General features: G+C 38.2%; 2 pseudogenes; both read right to left on the bottom strand.

Annotated features, from left to right (window-relative positions):
- Window positions 1–589: 589 nt before the first annotated feature.
- Window positions 590–16,919, bottom strand: LOC132028142 (mitochondrial fission regulator 1-like; annotated as a pseudogene).
- LOC132028919 (U4 spliceosomal RNA) lies at window positions 5,273–5,399 on the bottom strand (annotated as a pseudogene).
- Window positions 16,920–18,809: the final 1,890 nt, after the last annotated feature.

Here is an 18,809-nt window from a genome sequence, read left to right as displayed (position 1 = left end):
ATAAAATATCTGCAGAGATAAGTTAGTATTAAGAATTAAAAACACCTCTACAAATGTCCTTTCTTCTGAAATCTATATAATTGTTTTCAAGACTAGAAACCTAAACATCCTGACTACATTAAAAACACATGTCTGGAAAAAAAGAAAACACATGTCTGAATACACGTTATGGGAATCCCAGTTCAGAACTAATCTTCTCATTAAAAAAAAAAAAAAAAACAACCCAGGGCGCCTGGCTGGCTCAGTGGGTTAAAGCCTCTGCCTTTGGCTCAGGTAATGATCTCGGGGTCCTGGGATTGAGTCCCGGTTTGGGCTCTCTGCTTGGCAGGGAGCCTGCTTCCTCCTCTCTCTCTGCCTGCCTCTCTGCCTACTTGTGATCTCTGTTTGTCAAATAAATAAAATCCTTAAAAAAAAAAAAAAAAAACCCAGAAACTTAGAGTACTTTTGTTATTGCTGAGTCTGATGAGATGTAAAGGAGACCACTGAATACTAAATTCAGGTATTTACTAAATTGTGTTGATTTCCACTCCTCAAACAGCCCTAACAAACCAACAGCTGGAACAAGGATAGTTTTTCCTCTGCTCACAGTCTAGTGGGAAGTTGAAACATTCTCAGTGAAAGCCTTCATATTTCATGTAGACTTCGACATGTGTGGCCCCAACAGCACTGTTCTGAGGTGGCCTCTGATGCAGGTTTTGGATTTCACCTTGACTATGGCTTCGATATCGATAGGCAAATGCCTTTTTCAGAGCCCCTGGTTTGAGGGCAGAAGGGTCCGTAGCATTCACCGGTTTGGGCTTTATATCCTGTTCTGAATTTTTCACTGACTGACATTTTATACTGTTCATATCTTTAAGGATCTCTAACGCATTTGTCATATCAGGTTTCTTTGGACTGTTCTTAACCAAGGTCTTTCCAGCACAGGTATTTTTCTCTCCGCTCTTTCATCAGGTCGGCAGCCGGTGATATACTTTGGTGGAGCCCCAATGGGGGAGGGTTGGGGGAGGTGGGGGTGAGGGCGGTAGAGGGACAGAGGATGGTGGTGTAGTAACAGATGTGGTAGGATCTAAGTCACCTGGAATAACATGTTGCTGTTCTTACTGGGTCACAGTTTGGGCAATCTGAGCTCTGAGAGCAGCAAGTTCATTTTCAAGGGCACAGATCTGCAATGCCTCCTCATTTGCTAGTGCTGTCTTCTGTGGAAGCTCTTCTGGAGACAGGTTTGGTAAGGAACACTGCCTGCTTGGCAGCTTCTCAAAGAAAGGAAGGTCGTCCTGAAGAGACTCCCTTGATCTGACCTATGTCCTTTGTCTTGCTGAACGCTCTCCTTCTTTGGCTACCCATCCGCCATCAGCAAAAGACACCACTGCATTTTCTCCAGGATGGCTCGGGCTCCCTTTTGTTGTAGGGCTGGTGAGCTGGAACTGAACTTTTGGGCACTGGATCAGCGATAAATTAGTACCAATTTTCCTTACGATACTTTGAGATGAACCATGTGGATTGCCAAATGCATGCTTCCTCCAAGCTGTTGAAAAACCCAGGTACTTTGAACTTCTCCGGCTTCCAGCTTGGCTATCCCCTGATTTTATTCCTGAACAAGGTTAAATAGGAGTGGATATCTTTCTCTTCTACCCAGTCTTTGGAGAAGGATCTAGTTTCTCATCACTAGATATGTGTGCTTTGCTATAGGTTTCTGTAGATTTTCTTCATCATGTTGAAGAGGTCCCCCTCTATTCCTAGCTTGTTGATTTTAATCATGAATAAGTGTTGGATTTTTTTCAATGACTTTATGCATTTATATACAGCTTTGTATGATTTTTCTTCTTTAGCCTATCAGTGTGATGAATTACATTAGTTGATTTTCTTTTTTTTAAATTTTATTTATTTATTTGACACACAGAAAGAGAGAGCACAAGTAGGTAGAGAGGTAGGCAGAGAGAGAGGAGGAAGCAGGCTCCCCACCAAATGGAGAGCTTGATGAGGGGCTCAATCCCAGGACCCTGAGATCATGACCTGAGCTGAAGGCAGAGGCTTAACCCACTGAGCCACCCAGGCGTCCCTAATTAGTTGATTTTCAAATGTTGTACTAGCCTTGCATGCCTGGGATAAACCCTCGTTGCTCATGGTGTATAATTTTTAATACATTTTTTGATCCATTTGCTAACATTTTGTTGAGAATTTTTGCAATTATGTTCATGAAAGGTAGTGGTCTGTAGTTTACTTGTAAAGTCTTCATCTGGTTTATGTATTAGGGTAATTCTGGCCTTGTAGAATATGTTCACAAGAGTTCTCTCTGCTTCTAGTTTCTGGAAGATATTGTAGAGAATTAGTATTTCATTCTCAATTGCGTGGCAGAATTTACTGGTGAAAACATCTGTGCTTGGTGCTGTCTTTTTAGAAAGTTATTATTTTAGTTTCTTTAATAGATACAGCTCTATTCAGAGTATGGATTTCTCATTGTGTAAGTTTTGTGTCTTTCAAAGAATTTTATTGAATCTATTAAATTTGGGGGCATAGAATTGTTTGTAATTTCTCTTTTTAGTGTCTGTGGGATCAACAGTGGTGATCCCTCTTTCATTTCTGATATTTGTGTATTTGTAATTTGTGATTTCGCTCTCTTTTTTTTTTTTTCTTGTTAGCCGTGATAGAGTTATATCAAAAAGTTAATGTTTGGTGATCATTGATTTTTCTTTAGTGATTTTCTGTTTTTAAATTCACTGATTTCTGTTCTAATTTTTATTATTTCTTTTATTCTGTTTGCTCTGAGTTTATAGAGCTCATTTTTCTCTGGTTTCCTAAGGTGGAAGTCTAGGTTACTGATTTTAGAAACTTCTAATTTTCTAATATATATATTAATTGCTATAAATTTCCCTATAAGCCTTGTTTTTATTGCATCCTACATATTTTAATATGCTGTATTTTCATTTTAATTTAGATAAAATATTTTTAAACCTCTCTTTTGCTTTCCTCTTTGACCCAAGTGTTATTAAAAGTATGTTATTTAATCTCTAAAATTTTTTGGTATTTTCTAGCTACCTTTAGGTTATTGAGTTCCAGTTTAATTCCATTGTGATCTGAGAGAACAATTTGTATGATTTTCATTAATAGAAAATTGTTGGTTCACCGGGGTGGCTCAGTGAGTTGGTTGTCAACTCTTGATTTCGGCTCAGGTCATGACTTCAGGGTCGTGAGACTGAGCGTCGCATTGGGCTCTGTGCTGGGCATGGATCCTACATAAGATCCTCTCTCTCTCTCTCCTCACCCCCACCCCACGAACGTGCACACTTTCTTTAAAAAAAAAATTGTTAAGGTGTTTTTATGGCCCAGAATGTAGAATATCTTGGTGAACGTTCCATGTGAGCTTGAGAAACATGGGTATTCTGCTGTGGTTGGTTCAAATATTCTATAGACTGTTGATTCGGTCCAACTGATTGATAGTGTTATCTAGTTAAACCCTGTCCTTCCTGATTTTCTGCCAACTGGATGGGTCAGATACTGATAAAGACACATTTTAATCTCCAAATGTAATATTTGTACAGTTCTATCCGTTCTTGTCTCACATATTTTGATGCCCTGTCTTAAGTGCTTACATATTAAGGATTATTATGTCTTCTTAGAGAATTGATTCCTTTGTCATGGTGTAACATCTCTTTGTCTCATAACTTTTCTACTTTTGAAATTAGCTTTGTCTGGAATTAATATAGCTTCTCCATCTTTTTTTTGATTAGAGTTAGCATGGTATATCTTTCTCCATCCCTTTACTGTTAATCTATATGTGTCTTTGTATTTAAAGTGGGTGTCTTACAGACTGTATATAGTGAGTCTTTTCCTATTTTAATCTACTCTGATGGTCTCTTTTAATTGGTATACTCAGGCCACTCACAGTGAAAGTGATTGATTTATTTGGATTAATATTTAACATGGTTATAAGTTTTTCTCATCAATTATGTCTGTTCTTTAAAAAAAACAAAAACCTTCTCCTGTTTTTCTGCTTTCTCTGGTTTTAATTGAGCATTTTATATGATTCTGTTTTCTCCTCCTTTCTTAGCATACTATACTCCTTTAAAATTTTTATTGGTTGCCCTAAAGTTTGCAATACACATTTTCATTTCATCTCTGCCTACTTTCATCTAATATTAGGCTGTTTCATGGGTTGTGCAGTTATCTTATAAGAATATTCCCAATTCCATATCCTTATGACATTTTTATGATTCCTTTAACTTATCCATATACTCTAATCTCATAATACATTGTTACTTTCATTACTTTGAACAAACAGTAGTCCCCCAGATTTTTTTCAGCTAAGTTATTATTATTGAAATATAGTTGATATAGAATGCTATATTAGTTCCAGGTGTACAATGTCATGTTTTGACAATTCTATACATTATGCAGTACTCACTATTATAAGTGTAGTTACAATTTGTCACCAGACAGTATTATAATATTATAGACTATATTATCTATACTTTACTTTTTCATCACTGTGACTTATGTATTTCGTAACTGGAAGTTTGTACCTCTTAATCCCCTTTACCTATTTTGCTCATGTTCCACACCCCTCTTCTCTGGAGTTTTGTGTTTGTTGTTTATTTGTTTTTTAGATTCCAAATATATGTGAAATCATACAGTGTTTGTCTTTCTGTCTGACTTATTTCACTTAGCATAATATCCTCTAGGTCCACCCATATTGTCATTAATGTCAAGGTCTCATTCTTTTTTATGGCTGAGTAATATTCACTTGTATGTGAGTCTGTATACACCTACATCTACTTGTATCCACTTATTTATCAATAGACATTTAGTTTGGTTCCTATCTTGGCCATTGTAAATAATGCTTCCCTTTTCTCAACATCCTTGCCAGCACCTATTATTTCTTGTCTTTCTGACACTAGCCATTCTGACAAGTGGGAGGTGATACCTCATTGTGGCTAAAATTTGGATTTCCCTGATGATTAATGATGTTGAGCATCTTTCCACGTGTTAGTTGGCCATCTCTATGTCTCCTCTGGAAAAATGTCCATTCAGGTGCCCTGCTCATTTTTTTTCATTTATTTATTTTCAGCATAACAGTATCATTATTTTTTCACCACACCCAGTGCTCCATGCAATCCGTGCCCTCTATAATACCCACCACCTGGTACCCCGACCTCCCACCCCCCCACCACTTCAAACTCCTCAGATTGTTTTTCAGAGTCCATAGTCTCCCATGATTCCCCTCCCCTTCTAATTTACCCCAACTCCCTTCTAACTCCCCATGTCCTCCATGATTTTTGTTATGCTCCACAAATAAGTGAAACCATATGATAACTGACTCTCTCTGCTTGACTCATTTCAATTCGCAATAATCGCGCCTTGGATAAACCTCATTGGCTACGATACTGCCACTGCGCAAAGCTGCTTGACTCATTTCACTCAGCATAATCTCTTCCAGTCCTGTCCATGTTGCTACAAAAGTTGGGTATTCGTTCTTTCTGATGGATGCATAATACTCCATAGTGTATATGGAGTATATCTTCCTTATCCATTCATCCGTTGAAGGGCATCTTGGTTCTTTCCACCCCTGCTCATTTTTTAATTTGATTATTTTTTAATCTGATTATTTGTGGGTTTTTTAGGTGTTGTATAAATTCTTTATATATTTTGGATATTCATCTCCTACTGCTTATATCATTTACAAATGTTTTCTCACATTCAGTATGTTGCCTTGTCATTTTATTTAGTTTCTTTCACTGTGTAAAAGTTTTTTAGTTTGGTGTAGTTTCAATAGTTTATTTCTGCTTTGTTACTCTTGCCTAGGAGACTTATCCAGAAAAAAAGTTGCTAAGGCTGCTGTCAAAGAAATTATTTCTCTGTGTTTTCTTTTAGAACTTTTATGGATTCAGGTCTCATATTTATGTCTTTAATCCACTTTGAGTTTAATTGGCTGTATGGTGTAAGAAAGGGGTCCAGTTTCATTCTTTTGAAGTAGCTGTCCAGTTTTCCCAACACCATTTATTGAAGAGACTGTCTTTTCCCATTGTATGTTCTTATCTTTTTTGTTATAGATTAATTGATGTGTAAGTATGGATTTATTTGAGTTCTCTATTCTGTTCTATTGGTCTGTGTGTCTATATTTGTGTCAGTACCATGGTGTTTTGTTTACTATAGCTTTGTAGTGTAGTTTGAAATCAGAGTTTGTGATACCTCCAGCTTTGTTCTCTCTCAGGACTGCTTTGGCTATTCAAGGTTCTTTGTGATGCATTTTAGAATTATTTGTTCTAGTTACATGAAAAATATAGTTGGAATTTTGATGGTGGTTCCATCGAATCCTTGGATTGTTTTGGGGTAGTGTGGACATTTTAACATACCAACTCTTCCATGAGCATGGTATACCTTTGCATTTGTGCTGACTTCACTTTTTTCATCAATGTCTTAACAGTTTTCAGAATATAAGTCTTTTACTTCTTTGGTTAAATTTATTCCTCAGTATTTTATTCTTTTTTAGTGTAATGATAAATGGAATTGTTTTCTTTGTATCTCTTTCTGCAACTTTGTTATTAGTATATGAAAACGCAACAGGTTTCTGTATATTAATTTTGTATAGTCAATATTATTGAATTCATTTATTGCTTCTAATAGTTTTTGCAGGGGTCTTTATGGTTTTCTATATATAGTATCAGTTACAAATAATGATGGTTTGACTTCTTCTTTACCAATTTGCATGCCTTTTGTTTCTTTTTCTTGTCTGATTGCTCTGGCTAGAACTTCCAGTCCTACACTGAATAGAAGTGGCATGAATGAACATCATTCTTCCTGATTTTAAGTATGATGGTAGCTGTGAGTCTGTGATTTATAACCCTTTATTAGTTGGGGTGTGGTCCCTCTACACACACTTTTTTTGAGCATTTATATCATGAACATATGTTGAATTTCATAAAATGTTTTTTCTGCATTTCATGATCTTGTGATTTTTTATCCTTCCTTTTGTTAACTGAATATATTACATTGATAGATTACAACATTTATAGATGTTGCAGTCCATGAAATCCTTTCATGTATCTTTGAATTCAGTTTGCTAATATTTCTTTGAAGATAGTTTCATCTAGGTTCATCAGGGGTATTGGCCTATAGTTTTACTTATTTGTAGCGTCTTTGGTTTGGAATCAGGGTGATGCTGAATTTGGAATTTATCTTTTACTTTACGGGGATAGTTTGAGAAGCATAGGTATTACTCTTCTTTAAATGTTTAGTACAATTCACTCACCTGTGAAGCAGTCTGGTCCTAGTCTTTAGTTTGTTGGGAGTTTTTTATTCCTGATTCTGTTTTGTTACTAGCAATTGGTATGTCTAGATTTTCTACTGCTACCTGATTCAGTTTTGTAGGATTGTATGTGTCTACAAATTTATCCATTTTCCACTTTGTTGGCATATAATTTTTAGTAGTAGTCTCTTATAATCTTCTATATATCTGTGGTATTGGTGGTTATCTTTTTTTTGTTTCTGATTTTAATTATTTGGTCCTCTCCCTTTTTGCCTTGAGCTGTCTGGCTAAAAGTTTATCAAAATTGTCTATTTTTGCAAAGAACCAGCTCTTGGTTTCATGGACCTTTTCTATTTTTTTAAGTCTCTTTCATTTATTTCATCTCTGATCTTTATTATTTCCTATTTTCTATTAACCTTGAGCTTTGTTCTTATTTTTATGGTTCCTTTATTTATAAGGTTAGATGGCTAATTTGAGATCTATCTTAACCTGGGGGTATACCTCAGGGCTAGAGCATTTGACTGCAGATCAAGAGATCTATCTTATGCAGGTAGACCTGTATCACTATAAACTTTCTTTTTTTATTAATATATAATGTATTATTTGTTTCAGGGTATAGCTCTGTGATTCATCAGTCTTAGACAACTCACAGTACTCACCATAGCACATACCCTCCCCAATGTCCATCACTCAGCCACCCCACCCCTTTCAGTCCTTCCCCTCTAGAAACCTTCAGTTTGTTTCCTGAGATTAAGAGTCTCTTATCATTTGCCTCCCTCTCTGGTTTCATCTTGTTTCATTTTTCCCTCCCTTCCCCTATGATTCTCTGTCTTGTTTCTCAAATTCCTCATATCAATGAGATTATATGATGATTGTCTTTCTCTGCTTGACTACTTTCATTTAGTTTATTACCCTGTAGTTCCATCCATGTCATTGCAAATGTTAAGATTTTGGGTTTTTTGATGGCTGCATAGTAGTCCATTGTATATCTATACCACTTCTTCTTTTTTTTTTTTTTAATTTCTTTTCAGCGTACCAGAATTCCTTGTTTATCCACCATACCCAGTGCTCCATGCAATATGTGCCCTCCATAATACCCACCACCAGGCTCACCCAACTTACCACCCACCACCCCTTCAAAACCCTCAGATTGTTTTTCAGAGTCCATAGTCTCTCATGGTTTATCTCCCCCTCCAATTTCCCTCAACTCCCTTCTCTCCATCTCTCCATGTCGTCTGTGTTGTTTCTTATGCTCCACAAATAAGTGAAACCATATGATAATTGACTCTCTCTGCTTGACTTATTTCACTCAGCATAATCTCTTCCAGTCCTGTTCTTCTGATACAAAAGTTGGGTATTCATCCTTTCTGATGGAGGCATAATATTCCATAGTGTATATGGACCACATCTTCCTTATCCATTCATCCATTGAAGGGCATCTTGATTCTTTCCACAGTTTGGTGACCGTGGCCATTGTTGCTATGAACATTGGGATACAGATGGCCCTTCTTTTCACTATCTGTATCTTTGGGGTAAATACCCAGTAGTGCAATTGCCAGGTCATAGGGAAGTTCTATTTTTAATTTCTTAAGGAATCACCACACTGTTCTCCAAAGTGGTTGCACCAACTTGCATTCCCACCAACAGTGTAATAGGGTTCCCCTTTCTTCACATCCTCTCCAACACACGTTGTTTCCTGTCTTATTAATTTTGGCCGTTCTAACTGGTATAAGGTGGTATCTCAATATGGTTTTGATTTGAATCTCCCTGATGGCTAGTGATGATGAATATTTTTTCATGTGTCTGATAGCCATTTGTATGTCTTCATTGGAGAAGTGTCATTTCATGTCTTCTTCCCATTTTGTACCACTTCTTCTCTACCCATTCATCTGTCAGTGGACATCTAGGCTCTTTCTATAGTTTGGCTATTGTGGACATAGCTGCTATAAACACTGGGGTTCACGTGCCCCTTCAGATCACTACATTTGTATCCTTGGGGAAAATACCCAATAGTGCAGTTGCTGGGTCACAGGGTAGCTCTATTTTCAACTATTTGAGGAACCTCCATACTGTTTTCTAGAGTGGCTGCACCAGCTTGCATTCCCACCAACAGTATAGGAGGTTCCCCTTTCTCTGCATCCTTACCAACACTTGTTGTTTCCTGACTGGTTAATTTTAGCCATTCTGACTGGTATGAGGTGGTACCTCATTGTGGTTTTGATTTGTATTTCCCTGATGCCAAGTGATGTTGAGCACCTTTTCATATGTCTGTTGGCCATTTGGATGTCGTCTTTGCATAAATGTCTATTCATGTCCTCTGCCCATTTCTTGATTAAATTCTTTGTTCCTTGTGTGTTGAGTTTAATAAGTTCTTTATAGATTTTTGGATACTAGCCCTTTATCTGATATGTCATTTGCAAATATCTTCTCCCATTCTGTATGTTGTCTTTTGGTTTTGTTGACTATTTCCTTTGCTGTACAAAAGCTTTTGATTTTGATGAAATACCAATAGTTCATTTTTGCCCTTGCTTCCCTGGTCATCAGCCATATTTCTAGGAAGAAGTTTCTGCAGCTGAGGTCAAAGAGGTTGCTGCCTGTGCTCTCCTCAAGGATTTTGATGGATTCCTGTCTCACATTTTGAGTCTATTTTTGTGTGTGGTGTCAGGAAATGGTCATTCTTCTGCATGTGACTGTCCAGTTTTCCTAACACCATTTGTTGAAGGGATGGTCTTTTACATTGGACAGTCTTTCCTGCTTTGTCGAAAATTATTGACCATAGAATTGAGGGCCCATTTCTGGACTCTCTATTCTATTCCATTGATCTATGTGTCTGTTTTTGTGCCAGTACCATACTGTCTTGATGATTACAGGTTTGTAATAGAGCTTGAAGTCTGGAATTGTGATGCCACCAACTTTGGTTTTTTTTTTTTTTTCTACATTCCTCTGGCTATTTGGGGTCTTTTCTGGTTGCATAAAAGTTTTAGGATTTTTCCATGGAACATTTTTCCATTTCTTTGTGTCTTCCTCAATTTCTTTCATGAGTACTTTATAGTTTTCTGAGTATAGATTCTTTGCCTCTTTGGTTAGGTTTATTCCTAGGTATCTTATGGTTTGGGGTGCAATTGTAAATGGGATTGACTCCTTAATTTCTCTTTCTTCTGTCTTGTTGTTGGTATAGAGAAATGCAACTGATTTCTGTGCATTGATTTTATATCCTGCCACTTTACTGAATTCTTGTACAAGTTCTAGCAGTTTTGGAGTGGAGTCTTTTGGGTTTTCCACATAAAGTATCATATCATCTTCAAAGAGTGAGAGTTTGACTTATTCTTTGCCAATTTGGTGCCTTTAATTTCTTTCTCTTGTCTGATTGCTGAGGCTAGGACTTCTAGTACTGTGATGAATAGCAGTGGTGATAGTGGACAGCCCTGCCTTGTTCCTGACCTTGTGGGAAAAGCTTTCAGGTTTTCCCCACTAAGAATGATATTTGCTGTGGGTTTTTCATAGATGACTTTGATATTGAGGTATGTCCCCTCTATCCCTACACTTTGAAGACTTTTGATCAATAAAGGATGCTGTACTTTGTCAAATGCTTTTTCTGCATTTATTGAGAGTATCATATGGTTCTTGTTCTTTCTTTTATTAATGTACTGTGTTACATTGATTGATTTGAGGATATTGAACCAAACTCCAGCCCAGGAATAAATCCCACTTGATCATGGTGAATAATCCTTTTAATGTACTGTTGGATCCTATTGGTTCGTATTTTGGTGAGAATTTTTGCATCCATCTGTAATTCTCTTTGATGGGGTCTTCGTCTGGTTTTGGAATCAAGGTAATGCTGGTCTAATAATATTAGTTGGAAAGTTTTCCTTCCATTTCTATTTTTTTGAACAGTTTCAGGAGAATAGGAATTAGTTCTTCTTTAAATGTTTAGTAGAATTCCCCTGGGAAGCAGTCTGGCCCTCAGCTCTTGTTGGGAGATTTTTGATGACTCTTCAATCTCCTTACTAGTTATGGGTCTCTTCACATTTTCTATTTCTTCCTCGTTCAGTTTTGGTAGTTTATATGTCTCTAGGAATGAATCCATCTCTTCCAGTTTGTCTAATTTGCTAGCATATAGTGACTCATAATATGTTCTTTTAATTGTTTGTATTTCTTTGGTGTTGGTTGTGATCTCTCCCCTTTCATTCATAATTTTATTAATTTGGGTCCTTTCTCTTTTCTTTTTGATAAGTCTGATCAAGGGTTTATCAATCTGATTAATTCTTTCAAAGAACCAGCTCCTAGTTTCATGGATTTGTTCTGTTGTTCTTTTGGTTTCTGTTTCATTGATGTCTGCTGTGATCTTTACTGTTTCTCTTCTCCTACTGGGTTTAGTCTTTCTTTGCTGTTCTTTCTCCAGCTCCTTTAGGTTATGGTTAGGTTGTGTATTTGAGACCTTTCTTATTTCTTGAGAAAGATTTGTATGGCTATATACTTTCCTCTTAGGACCACCTTGCTGCACCCCCAAAGATTTTGAACAGTTGTGTTTTCATTTTCATTTGTTTCCATGAATTCTTTCATTTAACATCTGTATTGATAAAAAAACAAAACAAAACAAAACAAAACAAAAAAAAACATCTGTATTGATTAGGTACTAGCTGTTGGTACTGCCTCTTGCTCTTTGCTGGGAGTTTTTCCACTTTGTCATTTTGTCCAGAAAGGAATAGATGAATGAGAGAATAAAATCCTAAAAGGGTAAAAAGAACCCCAGAAAAATACACACTCAACAAATCAAGAGACCTGAAACTTGGGGGAAAAGAAAGGAAAAAAAATATAGGATCAAGCTGGTGAATAGAACAGAGCCACACACTTGATTTGGAGTGTCTTTGGCCTGTTAGAAGAAACTGCCTCCCAAATTTTTAAAAAAGAAAACACAAATATATATATATATATATATATATATATATATATATATATATACACACACACATACATACATACATACACACACACAAATAAGGGTAAATACAATGAAGGGATGGAATATGACTATAAAGTTGAAAATTTAAAAATATTTTTAAAAAGTGAATTGAGAAGTTGGTTGAAAAAAGAAAAAAATTTTAAAAGTAAAAAAGAGAATGTGATCAGGTGGAAGACTAGAACAAAGCTAGACACTAGATTTAAGGTATATTTTGGTCTGTTAGAAGAAACTATCGCAAAATTTTAAAGAAAGAGAAACAAATACACACACACACATACATATACATATACATACATACATGCACACCCACGTGCATACACACACACATACACACACACACACAATATGGTTAAATACAACTAAGGGATAGAATATGACTGTAGGGATACCTGGGTGGCTCAGTCGGTTAAGCCACTGCCTTCGGCTCAGGTCATGATCCCAAAGTCCTGGGATCAAGTCCTGCATCAGGCTCCTTGCCTGGCAGGGAGTCTTCTTCTCTCTCCAGCTACGCCTGCCACTCTGCCTGCTTGTGCGCTCGCTCTCTGTCTCTGAGAAATAAATAAAATTTTTTTTAAAAAGAATATGACTATAAAAATGAAAATTAAAATATTTTTAAAAAGGTATTGATAAGACAATGTTAAAATAGGAAAGAGGGAAAATTTCAAAAAAAAAAAAAAGAAAAAAGAAAGAAAATTTAAAAATTTAACTTCAAAAGACTAAAGAATCATGGGGGAAAAAGCCATGAATTCTGTGTGCTGTATTCCTGTATCTCTTGAGTTTTCGAGTTTTCTTTGATAGGTGAACTTGATCTTGGCTGGATGTTCTTGCTGATCTTCTGTTGCCCTGATTCTCAAATGTCTTTGCCTGAGGAGGAACTGCACTGCCCTTGCCAGGGGCAGGGCTAAGCAATCTGCTCGGGTTCACTCTCAGGAGCTTTTGTTTCCTGAACACTGTCTGTAGAGCTCTGGAGGATGGGAATGAAGATGGAAGCCTCCCAATCGCCAGCTGGAGGAGCTGAGAGCTCAGGGCCCCACTCCTCAGTGCGCCCTCGTAGAAAAGTGCTCAGTCACTCCTGTCTCCCTGGTCTCCGGCCAGCTGAGCACTGAGCTCACCCAGCCTGTGACCAAGCATCTCTGTCTCTGGCACAGAGCCCCATCTGGAGTCTCCAAACCCTGCAGATCCCTGCCACGCACTCCGAGAGAGGAAGTTGATTCTCCCAGATCTGCCGCTTGTGGAGTCCCTGCTCAAAGAGCAGTGGCCTGACTGTGCTGGGGATCATGGTTTAACGTAACCCCAAGCTGAGGGCCCCTTCTTGGCTCTGTCTCTGTGGTCAGCTTCCCCACTCTGATACCTGGGAGCTCTGCCACACTCAGACACCCCGTCTTTCTGTGATCCTGCTGGTCCTGAGACCACACTGTCCCTGCAAGGGCTCCACCCCCACTTAGCCTCTGGAGCGACATCCCTCAGTGGAGCAGACTTTTAAAAGTTCCAATTTTGCATTCCACTGCTTGCCGGGAGCCGGCCCCTCTCCCCACGGTCTATCTTCCCATCACTTCAGATTCGCTTCTCCGCACATCCTACCTTCCCGAAAGTTGTCGCTTTTCTGTTCCTAGAGTTGCTGCTCTTCTTTTCTTTGATCTCCTGTTAAGTTTGTAGGTGTTCAGAATGGTTTGATCTAGCTGAACTCCTGGGACCAGATGAAATTTAGGTCTCCTACTTCTCCTCCATCTTGCTCCTCCCCATTCACTATAACCTTTCTTTCTAGAACTGCTTTTGCTGTATCTCAAATACTTTGGACCATTGTTTTTCCATGTTCATTTTTCTCTTTTTCTTAAAATCTCCTCTTTGATTTCTTTTTTGACCCATTTGGAAGCATGTTGGTTAGCCTCCATCTGTTTGTGTTTGTTTTTCCACTTTTTCTTGTAATTTCTCATTTCTTAAACAGTTGTGGTTGGAGAGGATGCTTGATATGATTTCAGTCTTCTTAAATTTACTGAGGCGGTCCAATATGTGATCTCTCCTGGAGAATGTTCCATGTGCACTTGAAAGGAATGGGTACTCTGCTCTTTTGGGATGGAATGTTCTGTCTATATAATCTGTTCAGTCTACCAGGTCTAATGTGTTATTTAGGCGTTCCTATGTTAGGTGCTTAGATACTTGCAATTGTTACGTCCTCTTGTTGGATAGATTCCTTTTTTCATTATGAAATTCCCTCCTTTGTCTCATTACAGTTTTTGTTTTAAAGTCCTTTTTTTTTTCTGATATAACTATTACTACCCCAACTTTTTTTTTTCTTTTCATTTACATAGCATATCTTTTTAGGTATGCTACATTTAGCATATACATGTCTTTAGGTTTGAACTGAGTCTCTTTCTGGCATCAAAAAGATGTTTCTTGTTTTTTTATCCATTGAGTTACCTCATATCTCAATTGGATCATTGTGTGACTGTTATACTTTTTTTTAAAAGATTTTATTTATTTATTTGAGAGAGAACACCTGAGCATGAGCAGGAGGAGAGGGAAGGGAAGGGGAGGGGCAGGCAGAGAGAGAAGCAGGTTCCCCACTGAGCAGGGATCCTGACCTGGGACTCAGTCCCAGGACCCTGGGATCATGCCCTGAGCCAAAGGTCACCACTTAACCCACTGAACCACCCAGGCACCCCTAAGTGTTATAATTTTTGTAATTGTCCGACATTTTTTGGATAGCTATTTAGTTAACAATTTTTTTTTTCCTCAGGGTACCTGAATGTATCAGTCATCAAGTGTCTGCCTTCGGCTCAGGTCATGATCCCAGTGCTCTGGGATCAAGCCCCCAGTCAGGTTCCCTGCTCTGGTTCGGGGTGGTGGGAAGCCTGCTTCTCCCTCTCCCACTCCCCCTGCCTGTGTTCCGTCTCTCACTGTGTCTCTTTCTGTCAAATAAATAAATAACATCTTTAAAAAAAATTTTTTTTCTCTCTGCATTTCAGTTTGAAACATCTCTACTGACTTACCTTTAAGCTCACTGATTATTTTTTTCAGCTCTGTTTATCTCTCTTACAGGGTTTTTTATTTCGAGTGTTTCCTTTTAATTCTTCATGTTTCCATCTCTCTGCTTATATTAGCCATCTGTTCTCTCTTGTTACCTACTTTTTCCATCAGAATCCTTAACCTGTTAGTCATAGTTATTTTAAAGTGAGAATACCAAAATATGTCCTATCTCAGTCTGGCTGTGATGCTTGCTTTGTCTCTTCAGACTCTGTATCATTTGCCAGTAGCCTTATAGGTTTGTGTTGAAAGACAGACATGATGTTTCAGGTCATAGCAACTTGAGGGGTCATGGGGGTTACGTTTACTGTTTGCTATAGCTGTAAGTGCTAAAGGCTTCAGTTCTCTGATTTCTTTTCCCACTCCACTGTTATCTTGCTCTGAGCTTTTAAAGCATTTCTTAGCTTTTTATACTCCCCTTAAACGAAGCAGGAGAGCTAGAGGTGTTTGGAGTTGTCTAATTTCCCTTTGGTCAGATCAAATGAGGTTCAGGTAGGAAGGTGGGTGGGTGGATGCTGGAAACAGGTGATGGAGATTGGGGCATGTTTGTGTTGTGATGAGTGCCAGGTGTTGTATGGAAGTGTTGACTTACTATACTGTACATCTGAAACTAATATTACACTGTGTGTTCAATAACTGGAATTTAAGTAAAACCTTAAAAAATACATAGTTCTGGTAGAGTAATTTCCCTGACAGTGTAGGCTTTTGTTATGCAGAAAGCCCGTAGCATATTTCAAAACAGTTACTTTCCCCTTCCAATGCCCAAAACATGAGTGGATTTTTCTCTTTTCCCGAGGAGAACCTGGTGGGGATCCTGGAAGTAAAATCCATGGAAGTCTGAGGCTCCCCCCAAGGACTGATTCCCAGGAACTTTTAACACTCTGTCTAGTCCACACTCAGCCTGATTCATCAGGTGCCCTGTAAGTGTGCCCATCAGTACTGACTGTACTGTCCGTACCGTGCATACAGTACAAGATCAGGCAGACCCAGCTTGGCTAGGATTCCCTGTGTATGTGCAATTGTCCAGATTTGGGGGTGGCGGTCTGCCCTGTGACCTTAATTTTCTGATAAATCTAAGGAAAGTAAATGAATTCCAGCGCATTCAGCTTTTTCCTGTTGTAAAGATGGAAGCTGAAGTTGAAAGAGGAATCCTGGTAGTTTTTTTAATAAAGCATTTCTGATTCTTTATTTTGGAATTTAAAATTCATTGCCATGGAATCTTTTGTAATCCAAGAATTCTGGACCTCCCATCGCTGAAACAAAAATCTATGCTTTCCTGAAGTGCCTTTGCTGTGTTTGGCCAACCTGAGAACCCTGATAAAAAGGGTAGATCTGAGTGGATAGACATCCTATGAAAGAATCTTGGATCCTTGAAAAAGGGGCCAAAAAAAATTGTTAGCATATGCCAACAAAGGAATTTTATGGCTTATTATCAAAGTCGTTAATATACTGTGGAATGACTGTAATGAAGACGCTAGTGTGTTTGGTTTGGCAATAGCAGGATTACATTCATATTGGAGATCAGGGTGGCCTAAGCAATTCTTTGCCTAGAGGTAAAGTGTGGGTTGTCACCTGAACTCCAGTCTCCCACACTGCTTCTCCTTCCCAGCCCCCTCTCCGAGAGTCTCCGTCTTCTGCTACCACGGTTTGGCCAAAAGTGAGAAACAGGTTCTGGCTGAACACGGTCATCCTCCGGGAGGCTCAAAGCTTCATCCAAGAAAAGAAGTTCCTTTTTAAAACTTTTTATTTGTGGGGGGGGGATGCCTTTAACCAGTGGGTTAAAGCCTCTGCCTTCAGCTCAGGTCATGATTCCCGGGTCCTATGATCGAGTCCCACATCGGGCTCTCTGCTCAGCAGGGAGCCTGCTTCCCTCTCTCTCTCTGCCTGCCTCTCTCCCTACTTGTGATCTCTGTCAAATAAATAAATTTTTAAATTTTTTTTTAAGTTTTAAATTTTAATTCCACTATAGTCAACAGTGTTAGATTAGTTTCAGGTGTACAATATAGTGATCCCACAATTCTGTACATTACTCCGTGCTCATCATGGCAACTGTATTCTTTAATCCCCAACCCCGATTTCATGCATCCCCTACCCACCTTCCCTCTGATAACCATCAGTTTGTTCTCTAGAGTTCAGAGTCTGTTTCTTGGTTTTTCTCTGTTTCTCCCTCTTTTTTTTTCTTTGCTCATTTGTTTTGTTTTCTAAATTCTTCATAAGAGGTGAGAACTTATAGTATTTATCTTTCTCTGGCTACTAATTTTGCTGAGCATAATGCTCTATGGCCCCATCCATGCCATTGCAAATGGCAAGATCTCATTCTTTTTAATGGCAGAATAATATTCCATTATGGTGTGTACACCACATTGTCTCTATCCATTCATCTATCAGTGGACACTTAGGTTGCTTTTCTAATTTGGCTATTTCAGTTAGGCTGGAATAAACATATGGGTGCTTGTATCCTTTTTAATTGGCGTTTCTGTAGTTTTGGGGTAACTAGTAGTGCAATTACCAGATTGTATGGTAATCCTGTTAATTTTCTGCAGAACCTCTATACTGCTTCCACAGGGGTTGCACCAATTTGCATTCCCATAAGTGATGCAAGAGGGTTCCCTTTTCTGCACATCCTAACCAACACTTGTTTCTGGTGTTACTGATTTTAGCCATTCTTACAAGTGCGAGGTGATATCTCACTCTAATTTTGATTTGCATTATCCTTGATGCCGAGTGATGTTGAGCATCTTTTCATGTGACTGTTGGTCATCTAGATGTCTTCTTTGGAGAAATGTTTATTCTTCTGTCCATTTTTTAACTGGATTATTTGTTTTTTTGGTGTTGCATCGTGTAAGTTCTTTTTTTTTCCCGTGTAAGTTCTTTATGAACTTTGGATACTTACCCTTTATCTGACATGTCACTTGCATATATCTTCTCCCATTCTATAGGTTGCCTTTTAGTTTTGTTGATTGTTTCCTTCACTCTGCAGAAGGCTTTTATTTTGGTGGAGTCCCAGTAGTTTATTTTTGCTTTTGATTTCCTTGCCTTAGGAGACATATCTAGGAAAGAGTTGCTACCAATGATGTCAGAGAAATTAACACCTGTGCTCTCTTCTAGGATTTTTATGGTTTCAGTCTTACATTTAGAGCTTTAATCCATGTTGAGTTTATTTGTGTGTGTGTTGTAAGACAGTGGTCTAGTTCCATTCTTTTGCATGTAGCTGTTCAGTCTTCCCAACACCATTTATTGGAGAGACTGTCCTTTTCCCATTGGATATTCTTCCCTCTTTTGTCAAAGATTAATTGACCATATAATTATGGGTTTTTTTTATGGGTTTCCTATTCTGTTCCATTGATCTATGTGCTTATTTTTGACAAGAGGAGTTCTAATGTAGGTGAAGACCAAGAATAAACTCTGTTCCAGGTGTCAGAGGAGAAACCTGTCAGTGAGGTTACAAAGACAACACTTTTTCTTGGGGGTGCCTTATTAACTCTTTGTTTGCAAGAGGCCTCCTCTTGCCCATGAAGGCCATACTGGAACCACGATAAAAGTCAAGAAAAAGAAGGCCTGGAATAGATACTTAAGCCT

This window comes from Mustela nigripes, chromosome 12 (genome assembly GCF_022355385.1).
Source record: "Mustela nigripes isolate SB6536 chromosome 12, MUSNIG.SB6536, whole genome shotgun sequence".
Classification (NCBI taxonomy): Eukaryota; Metazoa; Chordata; class Mammalia; order Carnivora; family Mustelidae; genus Mustela; species Mustela nigripes.
Note: the sequence above shows the minus strand (reverse complement) of the source record. Positions and strands in the feature narration are given on the sequence as shown.